The 17,026-nt window shown below is 49.1% G+C and overlaps 1 protein-coding gene across 3 annotated transcripts in view; it reads right to left on the bottom strand.

Moving 5' to 3' along the window:
* Positions 1–17,026, bottom strand: part of BRF1 (BRF1 general transcription factor IIIB subunit) — a 1,219,927-nt gene that overhangs the window by 1,123,197 nt on the left and 79,704 nt on the right. The window lies entirely within an intron of this gene.

Raw genomic sequence — 17,026 nt, forward strand, 5'->3', positions numbered from 1 at the left:
TGTTTACGCCCTCTTTTTACTCGTGATTTTGTCATGTTATCTATGTGGTTGTCCTTCTCCCCCTTCTCGCCCAGCTCATCTTCTGTTTCGGCGTCAAAATCCTCAAAGGAGCCTTGTTCGATGAAATAGACTCAGTATGTTCCATAAGTTCGACGGGTTTGATAGGCTCCTCACTTTCCTCTGCTAGCCAGCCTGTCTCAACTGCAGGGACGGGGGTAGCTGGTTCAGTAGAAGGTAATAACCCCGTGATGTCAGCACCCACTCCTCCTGTCAAAACCTGTGCGTCTGTTCTCACATCAGGACACAAGTTATCCACTATTCCAACCTTTACGACAGTGGCTGATTCGCTAGTCTGTATCAATGACGATTCTATTGAAGAGTTACTACGAGTCCCTTCCAAAACCACAGGAGTGTTGCCGCTCTGTGAAGTTATTTGTTTGCGCCCCACAGTATCAGATGTTTTTTCAATCTCTAGAGCGTGAGGCGCCCTGTCTATTTCACCCCCGGTCGGCCCCCCCCTTCCTGCCATTGATTTGGCCACCGACTTGGTTATAACTTTGGTTGCAGTCTGACCAGGTTTCTTAGTGTTATTGTGTGCGCCCGAGGGTAAATTAAATGGTCTCTGTACCTGTCTGCTGATGTCTCCACTCTCCTGGTGCAGACCTCCCATCGCGTTAGGCACCGTAGCAGCTTTCATAGGCCCAGCTGACTAGGAAGGTGCTTTCTTTATCATTTTCTCTCCCTCCGCAGTAGCAGCGCTAGAAACGTTCTCGAGTGTGGAGTTACCGATGCCCCCTGTAATCGTGGTGGCTGGGGAGAGCGTAGCTGTTACCGTGGCTTGTGAGGTTACGGCCGGGGGGGGGGGGGGGGGGAGAGAAGGCGCTGCAGCTCCTGCCGGTTGTCTGTTGTTCCGAGTCGTCCGTGGAGGGTTCTTCGGAGACATCCTCCTTATCCACCAGGTGTGTGATGCACGAAGATTAAGACCTAACCAGCCGTGAATCGTCCGCCTGAAGAGCTTAGCTGTGTCCGGGAGCTGGAGCATCGGTAAGGAACGCCACCAATAGCGCCGCGTCAAAGCTCCAGAAGCTATTTGTGAGCGTTTTCTTTTTTTTTCGGAAACCCCCGATGCCTTTCTGGGGTCAGACACGGGGCTTAACACCGCTTCTGCATCACTATCATTTACTCCGTAAGGGGGAGAGAGAGGAGCCTCCAGGTGAACTGCTCAGCGCAGATCCTCACTCCGCCATCTTGGATCCGCCCTCTTCTGTTCTTAGATTTTCATCACAATAAAATACACTGAACATAATCTTCACAAAAGTTATTTACAAAAGTTTAAGCTATTGCCATTATAAATTACACTTTTATTTAAGTATTAATTATTTAAAAAAATTAAAAGCCATTGTTATTTGTAATATCAATACATCTAAGTCACGTAAATACAAAACATGTTGCATTACAAATGCTATAGGTGTCACATTTGCGAAAGGTATAACTATTGGCATTGTAAATGACAAAGCTAATAATTTAGCTATTTTCAAAACCAACACATAAATAAAATAATTGTCATTTACAAGACCAATAGCTCAAACTTTCATAATGCGAGACCTATTGCATTGCAAATGCTTGTTTAAAATTTGGGGCCACTCCATTCCGTTACAAGCTCCTGATATTTCTCCAAAGGTATAAATATAGATAAATACAGGTAAAATTAGCAAAAAATAAATATGGATAAATACAGACGGAAATGACAGAAATATAAATACCATAAAACCGGAAGCCCTATTTATAAATACATCAATAATCCATGCTGGTGTTAGGTCATCTTAAGCAATGAGGAAGGCTCGTCCGATGCCCTGCGGGTTAATCGGTCATTCCAATGGTAAACGTATAAAGACAGTAAGGTGCTGTCTACAGGTGTCTGTAAAGATGCTCCAGTCAGGTAAGTAGAATAAGTAGATTTATTCAGAGCAAGCAGGTACATCTACACAGCAGGATGCCTTGTCTCTAACTGCTGCAGCCTAGATCTAGAACACTCACTCAGAGGTATACAGCAACAGTACCCTTTGTAATGGTTACCAAGATAGCTGTGATGCCACATCTCCTTCCTTTAATTAACAAAACAAATGAACAATAATAATCAATTACAATCCTACAATACTTGACAGATATAAATATGGTAAAGTAAAATCATTTTGCAAGAATAAATAGCAAGAATAAATATCGGAAACATTTGTATAAATAAATATGTGATACAATTATATGCAAATACAAGATGAATACTCTACCCCCTTCCTTTGCGAAATAATTAAAAATTAATTACATAGCATGGTTTCCATTTTTCATTGGTAACCTAATTGCTCTACCAACGCATGTCATTATCCCAGCATTACTGGAGGTTGTACAGCTGTACAAGAAGGCTGGACAGCAACATTGGGTACAATCCTGTCAGATTGGGGATGACAACTATCTTGATTACCAACGTTGGTGTCTGTGACTTCATCCCACATCCAACTCATTGAGGAAAGAGGTTTGTCTGCTCTTCTGTGGTTTACATTACTATATTTGGACAACTGTTGTAATAGCAAATTTTTCCATCATTCAATTCAGCAGATCTAGAATAAGGTTTAACCTTCACGCAATGGTGCTGAATATTTACTCTGCCCTTTTTTTTAACTTTAGAACAGAGTTTCACCTTGACCCAATCACCTTCTTTAAGTTTAATATCACATGTGTTATGTGTTTTGTCGAAATTAGCCTCGCAAGTTTCATGCATTTATCTTAAATTTGATATAACAACAGCTGGTGACCATTTACCATAAGTCTTCATGGTATTCCAGCCAACATTTTCTTTGGAAAAAGGTTCTCTGCCTTGTAAGATTCTGAAAGAACTATAAACAGTACCAGTGGATGTAATCCTGTAAGTCCAAAGTGTACTAAAAAGTTATTTTTCCCAATTTTTTCCAGCATTCAGTGATGCCTGTACACTGCCCATTAAGACTTTGCCGATTCTTAAGAATTACGTGGGATGAGTTGTTTGAATAAGAAAACTGCAATGTTATGGATATTTGAGATTTATATGCACAGTATAACATGTGAAACGAGTCAACATGAAAGAAAATGTTGTAATGCTGTGACAATTAGTGCAGACAATAAATGCATTTAAAAAAATAAAAACGGGGCGTGGCCAGCAGCCGGAGATGGCGGCAGCTTGAGAGGAGAGCTCCGTGATTGAAGCGGCCTCCTAAACTATCCGATAACTTATCCGTCCACGAAATTTCCCAGGCGGGAAGGCGACGAAGCCCAGGACCGGGCGGCAGCATCCTAGACTACCGGGACTTCGATCCGTGGTCAGGAACCCCAGTGTTGGCCGATACTTGTGTGGGCCTGTGAACAGCATCCGGACCGGGGAGTGTGCTGCACCGCAAGGCGGACAGGAAGTTCATAGATCCGGGCGGAGGGGGACCGGAAGCGCTCGCCTGTGCCTGGCGGCGACGGAGAAGAACCCTCGGCACCTTTGAAGCACCGCCGGACTTTCGTAGCGCGGAGTGTGAGCCCAGACGCCCCACCGAGGTGAGAAGAAGCGCGGCCCTGACAGCCTGCCGGGCCGGAAGGGGGCGCGTAGAGCGGAGGCACAGAGACGAGGGGCCGCCATCTTAGGGTCGCACAGACGGCCCTGCCACGACCGCATCAGCTCCGGCTCCGCGATCGGACTGCAGAGTTGGGCCAGGAGTGACTTTTCACCGCAGGCAGCGCATACTATACTGCCGGGGCTCCTCCACTGACTGGGGGCCCACAGCGCCGTCATAAGCCCGGGCGGATACCGGAACCCATTGAGCCTCTGCCCTGGACTGCTCCGGAGTGCTGGGGGGGTCATCCTCACAGCCCTTGCTCCTCGGCCTCGGGCCGATTTATTTGCCAGTAACGCGGGCCCTCAGATTTTACCAGGAGTGCCTGACGGGTGACTCGACGGTCGCAGGGCAGTGGCGGCATATGAGACACTGCTGTGGGGGTACCTCCACATTGCCGGGGGAGACTATTGAAACACCCGCCCCACAACTGAGCCAGGCAGCTTTGTTCCGTTGTTCCCACTGAACGCTGAGGTAACGGCGACACAGTGGGGGGGCCCTGAAAGGCGTAGTGCCGCCGGTTATTATATGGACTAGGGAGAATTCACAGAGACCTGGTGGTGATGGTATACTGCGCCCCGTGATCGACCGGAGAGTGAAGCAGCCCGGACGGCGTCAGGTGTGGGTGCAGTCATACAGGCGCCCTGAATCGGGGGTGTGGGACACCGACTACATACACGTTGGGTGAGCACCACTGTTGAGATGGCCGGCAGGGGACCAAAGGCTGGAGCATCGCAGTCCCGCCTTGACCGTTTTGCGTATGAGAAGCCCGTTTCCTCCCCCCAGACGCCAAATCACAGCAAAGCAAGTCTGCGGACGCGGCGGGGGGCAAGAAGGCGACCCTGGATGATGTCATGCGGGCCCTCACGCAGGTGCAGGCCACAGTTGGGTCCATCTCAGCCGAAATCACGCTAATAAGAGCGGACTTCCATAAGATGTCGGAGAAAGTGAATAACATGGAAGTGGTGACCAAGTCTTTGGTGGAAGATGTGTCAGAACTGCAGATTGGTATGGAACGCGTCTCGAGGGAAAATAAGGAACTGCGTGAAAAGCTCGATGATCAGGAAGGGCGCTCGAGGCGGAACAACATCCGTATACTAGGTGTGCCGGAATCGGAGGACACGAGAGCAATGGACCTGTCTGTGGAGGATTTAATCAAGCAGAAACTACAGCCTAAGGGGCTCTCCGCCTTCTTCACAGTAGAAAGGGCACACAGGGTCCCTGGCGGACGCCGGAAAACGGGCGCTAATCCCAGGCCGATCATAGCAAGACTCTTTAATTTCAGGGATCGTGACGCCATCCTGCAGGCAGCGAGAACTTCGCCCCCTATTAGGATCCAGAACTCTACATTGGCCTTTTTTCCGGACTATACAGCCGAGGTCGCACGGAGGAGAAGAACCTTTTTCGAAGTGAAGAAGGAACTGAGAGCTAGGGAAATCTCGTACTCAATGCTTTTTCCGGCCAAGCTTCGGATTGTGGCAGACAATAAAACATGGTTTTTTGATTCCCCGGAAATGGCACAGGAATGGCTGGAGGGGTGGAGGCAGGTGGACCCCCCGCGTCGCTCTAACAGGCAGACCAAGCACCGTAATACAGGATCCCGACAGGGCTCACAACCCGCCGGGGAGGATGCGGAGGCGCTCTCCCCTTTGACTGATCTTCAGGAGGAGGGTGCTGATGAAGACCAGTGATTCGCCGATGCTGTATGGCTGACCTGACTGCAATGCGGACCGGCAATGCCGCCTTGGACACTGGGCTGAGGGCCTCCGCGGCCGAGGATGGGGGCCGCTGATACCGGAGCGTCCTTCACCCCAGCGAGCAAGTACTATGTTTTGGGGGGGGATCAGGCACTCTGCTGAGTTGGGGGGGCGGGCAGTTTTGAGTCCGTTGAGCAGGGGGGCAGGGAGGGGGGGAGTTGGGGGTAGGATGTGTTACTGGTTTTTAATTGCTACACAGGGTCAGGACCAGTACAGTAGGTTACGAGTGCGTAGAATGGTGGTATTGCAACAAAGAGTACATGTTCACTCCACAAGCTGTTTAATGCGATGCGGACGTCGGCTGACTTACCGCTCATTCAGACATGATAGGGGGGGACGCTAACATGGGGCGGGCATCGCCTTTGAGCCTACTGTCTTGGAATGTTAGGGGCCTGGGTGACAAGATAAAGCGTGGGTTGGTCTTACAGAGCATAAGGAGGTTAGCTCCAGCCTTGGTCCTATTGCAGGAAACCCATCTGACTGGCACAGCGACACGGGCCCTAGACAGGAAAGGCTACAGCATGATTGTTCACTCTGAGTTTACTAAAGGGTCCCGAGGTACGGGGATATTAATGCACCGCTCGTCCAGGTTTATAACCCAATCCGTCAGCGTCGACACACAGGGACGCTTTGCGGCGATACATGGGCAGTGGGAGGGGAGGCCGCTCAATGTGGTCTCAGTGTATATCCCGCCAGCGCTGCACAACATAGCTCTCCCAGAACTGGGAAAATTTTTGTTAAACCTCCCAGAGGGAGACCTTATTGTGGGGGGTGATTTTAATGCGGTGGCACACAACTCCCTAGACCGCTACCCTGTGCGCACACGCGCACCAGGGCCTTCCAAATTGCATGACTTCATGGAAGCGCAGGGTTTAGTGGACATATGGCGGCAGTTTCACCCAGAGGGCCAACAATACACGTACTATTCGGCAGTCCACGATAGCCTATCTAGGATTGACTACTTCCTCACACTGGGGGGGGGCCTTCTCAATATCACTGACACTCACATCGGACCGCGAGGGGTTTCGGACCATTCCCCGCTGACACTGACTCTTTCCAGCCAGGTATGCACTCACAGACGCATCTACCCTATTTACCCGGGATTCCTTAAAGAGCCTGTTATAGCCAAGGCTTTAAAAAAGGGCACGAGGTCCTACCTCGCTGATAATGAAGGATCGGTGACTTCCCATGTAACCTTGTGGGAAGCCTACAAGACGGTTCTTCGCGGGCAGGCAATCTCGGTTATTGCACAGCATAAGCGCACACAGAGCCAGGAGTTATTAGAATTAGAAGAGCAGCTCGCTAGAGCAACGCAGGCCCATGAGAGTAACCCGAGTGAGGATACACATCACGCGCTCCTGCTGTGTCAGCAGAGACACACCGAACATATACGACATAAGGTGATGGGCAGTGTGGTGGCGACTACGAATAGGATATATGACGTTGGCGATAAGGCAGGTAAACTCTTGGCCTGGCTGGAGAAGAAACGGGGAGGACAAAGGGCCATACTGCAACTAAAAGATTCGGGAGGGGTGTTGCAGACTAGTCCGGATCGAATAGTGGCGCTCCTAGCAGACCACTTCCATTCAGTCTACTCCCCTGAAACTGAAGTCACAAGAGAGATGGTAGAAGGGTCACTCCTAGGGGTGCCGACCCGTACTCTCCCCCAGGATGCTCGGGATGACCTTGAATCGGACCTGACGTCCGAAGAAATACAGGTAGCCATAGCGGCGCTACACCCTGGGATAGCAATGGGCCCTAATGGAGTGCCGATTGAATGGTACAAGATCATGTCCGAAACGCTTTCCGCACCCCTGCTCGAAATGTACAAGGAATGCCGGGAGCAGGGGCTGTTGCCCCCTGACCAGCGCACGGCCACAATAGTAGCAATACCAAAGCCCGGCAAACCCCCTGAGGAATGCGGATCATACCGCCCAATCTCACTCCTTAACGCCGAAAATAAAATTTTGGCAAAACTACTGGCCACTAGACTACTGCCCCTTCTGACGCACTTAATTCATCCGGACCAGTCGGGCTTTATGCCACACCGGAGTACAGCGCTGAATTTGCGACGGCTGCACGGAGTGCTAGCACGCGCCCCAAAATTGGCTGACCCAGCAGCAGTGCTGTCATTGGATGCCAAAATGGCGTTTGACATGGTGGAGTGGCGCTATCTTTTTGCGGTCCTGGAGCACATGGGTGTTGGTTCCGGGTTCATCTCGTGGGTCAGGTTGTTGTACACTGAACCCGTGGCGAGGGTGACGGCCAATGGTTGTATCTCGAGGGAGTTCCCGCTAGCGAGGGGCACGAGACAGGGATGCCCGCTCTCACCGCTGCTATTCGCCTTAGTACTGGAACCCCTGGCCACGATTCTTAGATCCACCCAGCTGCTGAAGGGCATACAGTGGGATGATGGCTGGGAGGATAGGGTCTCCCTGTATGCTGACGACATGCTCATTTACCTCATGGACCTCGAGAATGGTATTCCGGTCCTGCTGGCCCTATGTGAGAAACATGGTGCCGCGTCAGGATATAGACTTAACTGGTCCAAATCCATATTGTATATGATACGGGGCAGCTCCCCGGTCCTGCCTATTGGTTGCCAGTTGCTCGTGGAACCCCATACCTTCAAGTACCTGGGGATTCAAATCACAGGAGACCCTGCGACCTTTCTAGAGCTGAACCTTGTGCCCCTACTGGACAGATTGAAGGCGGACGTGCGCCACTGGAAGACCCTCCCCTTGACACTGCTGGGTAGAGCGGCACTCTTCAAAATGCTGGCGCTGCCTCGCTTCCTGTATGTTCTAGAGAACGCACCGGCGGTGGTCCCATTATTGTTTTTCCGCCAAGTGTCGGCACAACTGTCCACCTTGCTGTGGAGTGGCAAGCCAGCTAGGGTAGCGCACTTGAAATTGATTAGGGACTGGTACAGCGGGGGGATAGCGCTCCCAAACCTTGAATTGTACTATTGGGCAGCGCACCTTAAGGTGATCAACCAATGGATCCATGGTGCACACGAAGACCCGGCCTACATGGCGGATAGACGCCAACTGGGCACGAGCACCCTTCTGGCCCCGCTCTACAGCAAGGGTCTGGTGGGGAAGCTGGAGGGACCTACCAAGCACACAGTGTCTATATGGCATAGGGCTCAGAGGCGGCTTGGCTGGGAGGGGGTGATTACCAAACTCACACCACTATGGGACTCCAAGGCCCTTGGTAATTTGCGCAGCTGTAAGGGGTTTGATCGGTGGGATACCATCGGGATCTCCACGGTTGGCGATCTATGGTCGAGAGGTGGAGTACTCTCCTTTGCAACCCTGAGGGAGCAGTATGAACTTGGAGTGAATGAAACGTACAGATATATACAAGTTAGACACGCACTCATGTCTGTGTTAGAATTGGGGGCGGCGGTCCCGGAGTCGGCTCCGTTGGAAGACCGACTGTTAACGGACTATATGGAGGCTGGTGCTACCTCCCTCACCTACCGCAAACTGTTAAACAACCTACCGGATCCGCTGGTGAAACTGAAAGAAAAGTGGGTGGAGGAGATTGGGGACTTGGATGAAACGGAATGGAATGCAGCACTGGCGTCGCCTAGGGAGGCAGGTATATCCACACGATTCAGACTGGTCCAATTTAAAATACTACATAGGGTTTACTACACCCGAACAACACTACACAAAATTCACAGGGCGGAACACCCATACTGCCTAAGGAACTGTGGGGAGGAGGGTACGCTGTTCCATACTTTGTGGGACTGTCCTAATTTACAAACTTACTGGAGACGAGTAGCACGAACGATCGGTCAGACCCTACAGACCTCGTTCACACCTGACCCTCGGGTATGCTTACTGAATGTATGGGGCCCAACCGACCTGTCACCGCATGGAAAGCGATGGGTGGTCATTGGTATGATGCTGGCGAAGCGCGATATAGCACAGAATTGGGGGGCGCTGACTACTCCGACGTTGGCTCAGTGGTGTAGGAACATGGATATGCTTATGTTAACAGAGAGGGCGATTTACAAACAGAGACTTAATCCACGCAAATGGAACAAAATATGGACGCCCTGGAACTCATATAGAGGGGATATCTGTGAGCCTTTGCCTGAAGATGGGGAGGGGGATAGCTCTGGGGAAGACGAGGATGTGGAGTGATGTAGGGATCAGGGAGAGGGACATTGAGGGCTAAGGAATGCTCGGGCCCTGGGTATTGAACATGTGGACAGACTTGTTTCCGAAAGAGGCTATGGACAATACATGTGATGCTTCTATTCACGCTAATACTGTATTTGATTCGTTACACGGATCGCTTATACTGACCCTTTTTAGTAGTATGTTCAAAGTTTGGGAGAAAATCAAAATTTAAAAAGTTGCTCTACTGATTGAATGCAGCTGAATGTTGACGCTGCTATGTGACCTGGATTTTCACTAATGATTACTATGTGATGGCAACAATAAAAACAAATTTTCAAAAAAAAATAAAAATAAAAAAAAAACAAGACTCTGCCGAATCTTTCCACAATACCATTCCCTTTAGATGATATACAGGGGTTTTCTTCCCACAAATACCATTTCTTTCCAAAAATTGCATGTATTTTTCAGATGAAAATTGTGGTCCATTGTCACTTAGAATGTTCTTGGGAATTCCTTCTCGCAAAAACACACTTTCTAAAAATTTTATGACTTGCTTGGTGTCAAAATTTTCAGTACTTTCTATTTCCGCCCACTTATACAACTACCAGAACAAGCTTGTGGTTGCCTTCCTCATCATCAGTGGGGCCTAGCCAATCAATACTAAGATTTTCCCAAGGACGATCAGGAAGATGTCTGGTGCCAAGAGTGGGTCTGAGTACCCGTTGGGTCTTGTCTGGATCTTGACAGATGGAACATTGTTTAACACATTTTCTATCTCTCTCTCTATACCAGGCCACCAATATGACATTTGTAGGTCTCGCCTGTCAATGCGCATGCGCATTGAGCTTGCGAGACTATGGGGGCTTAAACAGACTTTAACCAACTTGCAAGTCGATGGTGATTCCTTGCAGTGCCCGTGAAATTCAAGCTCAATGCGCAAGCGCATTGACATTAAAAGCGCGTGCACATGCCACCAGCCGCCTGCCTTGCATTACACATCAAAGGCAGCCCAGCCTCCCTCCCGCAGCCCCTGCTGCTTCACACCCTCATCGCAGCCTGAAATCGCCGCCTGTTCACTCAGCCGCACTCCTCCCACACCCCCACTCCGCCCCCTCCCCTGCCTGCCGTGTCGCATTTCTCCTCCCCCCTCCCCACAGCAATGCCCTCCGTCTTGGCTCGCTAAACTACTCGCTGCCTCCTCCCGCTCTCCTTAATCCGCTCTCCCTCCTCCCACACCCCCGCTCCGCCCCCTCCCCTGCCCGCCGTGTCGCATTTCTCCTCCCCCCTCCCCTTCTCTGTCTTCCCTCCGTCTTTTTACATAGTTATTCAATCATGCATCAAAGCGGATTTTTACAAAAAAATAACTGAACACGCATGTGCTCTTGGAGTGTCTGTTCTCTTTCAAATCCCATCTTTTAAGTAAAATTATGCTCCCTGTGATGTTTTAATTTAATGAAGGTGAATATTTTTATGTCATTAATTTGCTGAACTCATTCAGAATTGGCGTGACCACGATGTCCTCGATCCGATACAATTACTTACGTGTCTCCTTCCATTGTGACCGGGGTGGATCTAATAAAATCACACGTCTGTCTGACCACAGTAACTAGATCAGTACTGGCCTGCCTTCCCTCAGTCTTGTTTTTTGTTTTTTTTACCCGATCCGCCCCCTCCCCTGCCCTAGGAATGGAAAACCAGTGACAGTCACCCGGTCATAAGTAGGGAAGTGAGGGGCACAGCAGGGAGAGCAGCTCGTCCATCCCTCTCGGTCTCAAGGGGTCTGTTAAAAACTTTGTAATGAGCCCTTAATGGTACGAATTTTAGCAATAATTAAAAGCTGCGGGGTACAAGACCAATAGCTCCAACTTTTCTAATGCGAGACCTATTGCATTTCCAATGCTTGTTAATCTAGCGTTCAACTTCAAGATACCCAAATGACCCTCATGATTTAATTCCAAAATGTTACTTTGTAATGTTATAGGAATAACTATTCTTTCTCCTCTGCAGATATAACCAGAGTTGTCATTAGGTAGTTCATTTTGTATTCCAGAGAGCGGCTCTGAAGGTGGAAGGCATCCAGACCCGGCTCACCGAGCAGGAGGAGGACTTCGCCGGGAAGGCGGCGCGCTACCAGCGGGAAATGAAGCACCTTCAGCGGATGCTGCTGGACCGGCAGGAGGCGCTGGATGAAGTGCTGCAGCAGAAGCGAGCGGTGCTCCTCAGTACCTGAGCTGCAGCCAGGTGAGGTGAGGCGCCATCCCCACAGCTACTGGGTTGTGGTGGAGTACTTTACCTGGAACACAGGTGATGTAATTCCCTTTTAATAAATATTTCCTTTCACTCATTGAAAAGCAGTAGCAGCAACTAGGTCCTGACGAATGCATTGGTATTATCCATCTATGCAGAAACATGTTGACCAATTCTTGCTAAAAACAGATATTTTGTTAAATCTGTCGTTTTTCAAGTGTTTTTAATCTTGGAGGGCTGAGAGAAATCATTAAACTCACACTTCTACTTAGTCTCATCCAATTTTAGTTTATCACTATTTTTCTTGCACTGCTTTTTTTCAGTGGTCTCCCCACACTGACCCTTCAAGCTTCGTAAACATCATAGTTGTTTTGTTCTCGCAGTCTCTTTCTTACTCTGGCGACTGTGAGTACATCAACTTCTGGGTAAGGAGAAACCCACATGATGATAAAGTGGTGGCACAGATCGTCAACTGATGAGAATAGTTCCACCTACCCTTGGGTCTGATTTCCCCAGTCAACACGCACAATTTGACTTCTAATATATCACGTGGTGTGTTTTATCTTTAGAGGTTTGCCATGGTCTTGTTGATGAATTGAGCCGTTGCTTGTTCCTTTTCTTTTCCTCCTTTTTTGACTCTTAGATACTCTTTTTGTGTATAAACATAGTAATTAGGGGCATGTATCTAATTTGAGTCTTTAAGCCAGCCCTTGGACCCCCTTCTATGTAGTGTGTGTTATATTAAGAACCATTTAACCCCATTGGTCTGTGCTAGTAATTCATCAATTCTTGGTATGGGGAATGTATCTACAAAGATGTTTTTGTTGAGATCTCTCAAGTGAATACATAAGCGCAACCGGCCATCAGGCTTGGCCGCGCCTTAGGCGAGCTCCCCACATCAAGCCCCTATACTGCAACAATCCTGGGTTTATAGCCAACAATTGCCAACAAACTTTGACCGCTTTGGGAAGAGGAGCCCCTGGGCTGTCTTTTGATACCAGTATCGAAATAATCGGTTACCATCGCCAATCATCCTTCCGACTGCATCGAGAGCTGAGAAAACATCTCCCCCGCCGTACGTAACCACGCTGACCTCACGCAAGCCCACAGCTCTGGAGGTGGGAGACAGGCCGCGGCGGAGATGGCAGCGGCGCTGAAGCCTCAGACCACTACAACTGCAGAAAGCCAACTAACCAACGGGAAACCTACAGGAGGAACCGGGACCTGTGGAGGTAGGACTGTGAGGGAACCGCGCAGCGTGGTGAGATTACGAGACCCCCCGCAGGGGAAACAACGCAGACTGAACTGCGGCGCTGAAACTCTCGTCCCCCCTCCTCATCCTACAGAGAACACGAAAAAGGTACGCCTAAGACCAATATGCATACAACCCTGAACTAGCGCCTGAAACTGAAGATATGCATTGAGCGCGCCATATCCTTACCCGATTGACCTGCATCTGGCGACTGTGATACGGAAAGACGCTGAGTATAGCAGCTGCACCCCCCTGCTAGTCGATCGCTGCGAACCCAGGAGACAAATCGGCACGGCGTGAGGAGCACCTAGTAGCAGCGCACCTACTATACGATAAGGTCTCATTCGCGGACTATGCCGCCGACACGTGGCTACCTCCGCGGCTGTGTCCTTTGCCGCCACGTGCAATCGAGATCGCCCTGCCTGAGAATAAGCGCTGCTGTCCTCTACTACTGCTGCCGTTTCTGCCTGATAAAAAAGCATGGGTAAGCCGGAGAAAACACAAACAAAACTCCAATTTCATAATCAGCGGAAAGCGACCACACCGCCAACCGATAGACCTCAGCCAGCCCGAACCGTTGCATCCCCCCCCCACCACGCAGGCCGCGGTGGATGTTTCGGAAATGTTCGCTACCATACAATCCACCCTTACTAACATTGATGGAAAGATTGACTCATTAACGTACAGGGTGGATCGGATGTACGACATTACAACGCATGCTTTTACATCGCATGCTTTTACAACGCGGGTTTTACAACGCATACCATTACAACGCATAGTGCTTTGGGGCGCTGGATAGTGATTTATTTAATTTACTATTCCAACTCCAGTCCCCGTGGATAGTAGGGAAGGTGTTGGATAGTATATTAAATATATTCCCTATCCTAGAGCGCCTCCCAGCGCAATGCGTTGTAATGGTTTGCGTTGTAAAAGCTACAATGTAAAAGCACTGCGTGGTAAAAGTTGCATTGTAAGTGATGTTCCCCGGGTGGATCGCATGTCCGAGCGGCTGGACAAGCACACTGAGCGAATTGACCTAGCAGAGCGCCGCATATCTGACGCGGAGGACGCTGCTCAACAGCTTGAATCGAAACACAAAAAAATGGATAAACTCAGTCAAAGATTAACGGCCAAGACAGAAGACTTGGAGGCAAGATCTAGGCGATGCAACCTACGCATTTTGGGAATTGCTGAAACAACACGCACCGGTAACATGGAGAACTACGTGGAAACTCTCCTGACAACGGTCCTTGGCAAAGATATCTTTTCCTCGGTTTTCATTGTAGAGCGAGCACATCGCACGCTGGCGCCACAACCGGCGGTTGGGGACAAACCGCGCCCTATAATTGCAAAACTTTTAAATTACAGCGACAGAGACGCTGCGCTCCGAAGAACCCGAGAAATAGGAACACTAACGCATGAAGGCATAACAATATCTATATACCCGGATTTTACAGCTCAGGTTCAAGAAGCAAGGAAGAAATTTCTGGATATCAAAAAGAAACAGAGATAATGACATCCCATACGCCATGCTATATCCTTCCCGCCTGAAGTTGAATATGGGGGGAAAGACTGATCTGCAACTCCCCCCAGGAAGTACATAAATATCTGCAGGCCAATCACCCCCACATACTGAGACGTAGATTGCCACGTGGACAGCAGAATGAACAGGACCCTCCTTCGGATGCAGAATGAGCGACTACCTTGGTTGTATCTCTCTCCATATATCAAGATAAACGAAGTAAGAGAACTGCTATTAATCTGCTCGCTGAATTTGATGTATCCTTTACAATGCATCCTAACCCCCTGATTTACAAGACTATGATGCAGAAAGACTGAACTATAGGGCGAACTCACATGCCAGTGAAAAGCGGTACACAACTGTAGCATTACCAATCTGGCTGATAGACTATAATACCCTACTAATGCCAGTTCGCACCGATGCGAACAAGGCTTGATCCCCTAGCAACCTGCTGCTGGGGTCTATGGCGGGCAGCTGCTGATCCCCCCCTGTGTATTACACACTGTTTGCTCTTTATAGGTAAACCCAAGTACGGACAAGATGTAATTGTGTGGGTATTCACCTGTCTTTTTTTAGTTTTGGGCAGAAGTTAATGGTACTAGGCTTTGTCATGTTTGGGATGGCGAAGTGGGTGGGGGCAGGAGTTGGGGATTTGTTGAGATCGACACAGTTACTGCATACGGTTATCATTTGCCTACTTATGGATCCACTAACATACATGAAAGCTTAATTCGCATAGGATCTTTGCAAATGGCACTACGGATAATTGATGGTAATAGGTAAACCCTTGAAGCTCATAACATGGAACATTAGAGGCCTAAATAGTCCTAAGAAAATCCGCCAGGTCTTTGCCTACTTAGACAGACATGCTATAGACCTAGCACTCCTGCAAGAAACACACCTACTTCCCAATAAGGCTGCGAAACTGGGATACAGATGGGCTGAACATTCCATATCAGCCACATACTCCTCCTATGCCGAGGGGTATCGATACTTATACGTAAAGGGGTTAACTTTCAGCTAGACCACACTGAAAAGGACCCGCAAGGCAGGTTCATTATCATCACAGGCACATGGCGAGGTACAAGAGTAGGTATCGTTAATGCTTATGGGCCCAACATTGATGACCCAGATTTCTACATGTCCCTATACACAAAACTCCGAAACGCACCACCGGTAGAGTGGATATGGGGTGGAGATCTGAATGTTACCTTAAACTCCACTCTCGACCGCTCCCATGACACAATTGAACATCATAAGCGAGCTGCGGAAGCTCTTCTCGCTGGAATGGATGAATTTCAACTGCACGATGTCTGGAGGAAACGGCATCCCACCCTACGAGAAAGCACATGCTCCTCCACAGTACATAATAGCTGGTCAAGGCTGGACTACTGGCTGTTAACAGACCAGGCATCCACCTGGAAAACTGAGGTGCTACATCTACCTAAAACGCTATCAGACCATAAGCCAGTTAGTTTAACATTAACTATCCCCACATATGCACCACCTCCCTTCACATGGCGCTTTAACGCCACAGCGCTGCTTGACCCGCTATATAAGGAAACGCTCCATACTGCCATAGAAGACTTTTTTACTCTTAACCAACGCTCTGTAGACAGCGCGGACACTCTTTGGGAGGCCTTCAAAGTAACAATACGAGGGGTATGTATTGGCACTAATGCTGGGATATTAAAAGATATACGAACGCAGCTTCAAAACTGTGAGAATGATATCCGAAAACTGGAAGCGGTCTACGAATCCACACATGACGCGACTGTACTAGGGGCAATACGAGCGGCGGTTACACGCTACAATGACCTAGCGGAGGACGAAATTAAATACACCTCTAAACGCTATAGATCGCGCAAACTAGGCGAGGGTGGGCGCCCTGGCCGTGTTCTAGCACAGAAAAAAAGCACAGCTCACAGAAACCACATAGTTACACAGATAGAGGATGATGAGGGACACATACATTATGACACCCCGGGGATTATGTCTACATTTGTTAAAACATATGGCGATTTTTACACCACACAACACACAACCACAGAACCGGAAATATTACAATATATTGAGGATGTAGCACTAGTATGGCTTTCAGATACGTATCGTGAATACCTGGCGGAGCCAATAACAGAGGAGGAGACCCTCGCGGCCATCAAAGCCTTACCGAACGGAAAGGCGCCAGGGCCTGATGGAGTCACTGGTGAATTCTACAAGACTTTCGCAGAAGATGTGATCCCCCACCTCCTCGAAATGTATGATGAGGCCCACAATAATGGAACCCTCCCGCAAACACTGAGGGAGGCACTTATAGTAGCGATTCTAAAACCTGATAAAAATCCGACAAAGGCAGAGTCATACAGACCCTTATCATTAATTAACACAGATGTTAAAATATTAGCGAAAATCATTGCCACAAGGCTGCAGCCACTCATGTCCACGATCATTTTGCCCGACCAATCGGGTTTTATTCCCGAAAGGTC

The sequence above is a fragment of the Lissotriton helveticus genome, chromosome 9 (assembly GCF_964261635.1).
Source record: "Lissotriton helveticus chromosome 9, aLisHel1.1, whole genome shotgun sequence".
Lineage (NCBI taxonomy): Eukaryota > Metazoa > Chordata > Amphibia > Caudata > Salamandridae > Lissotriton > Lissotriton helveticus.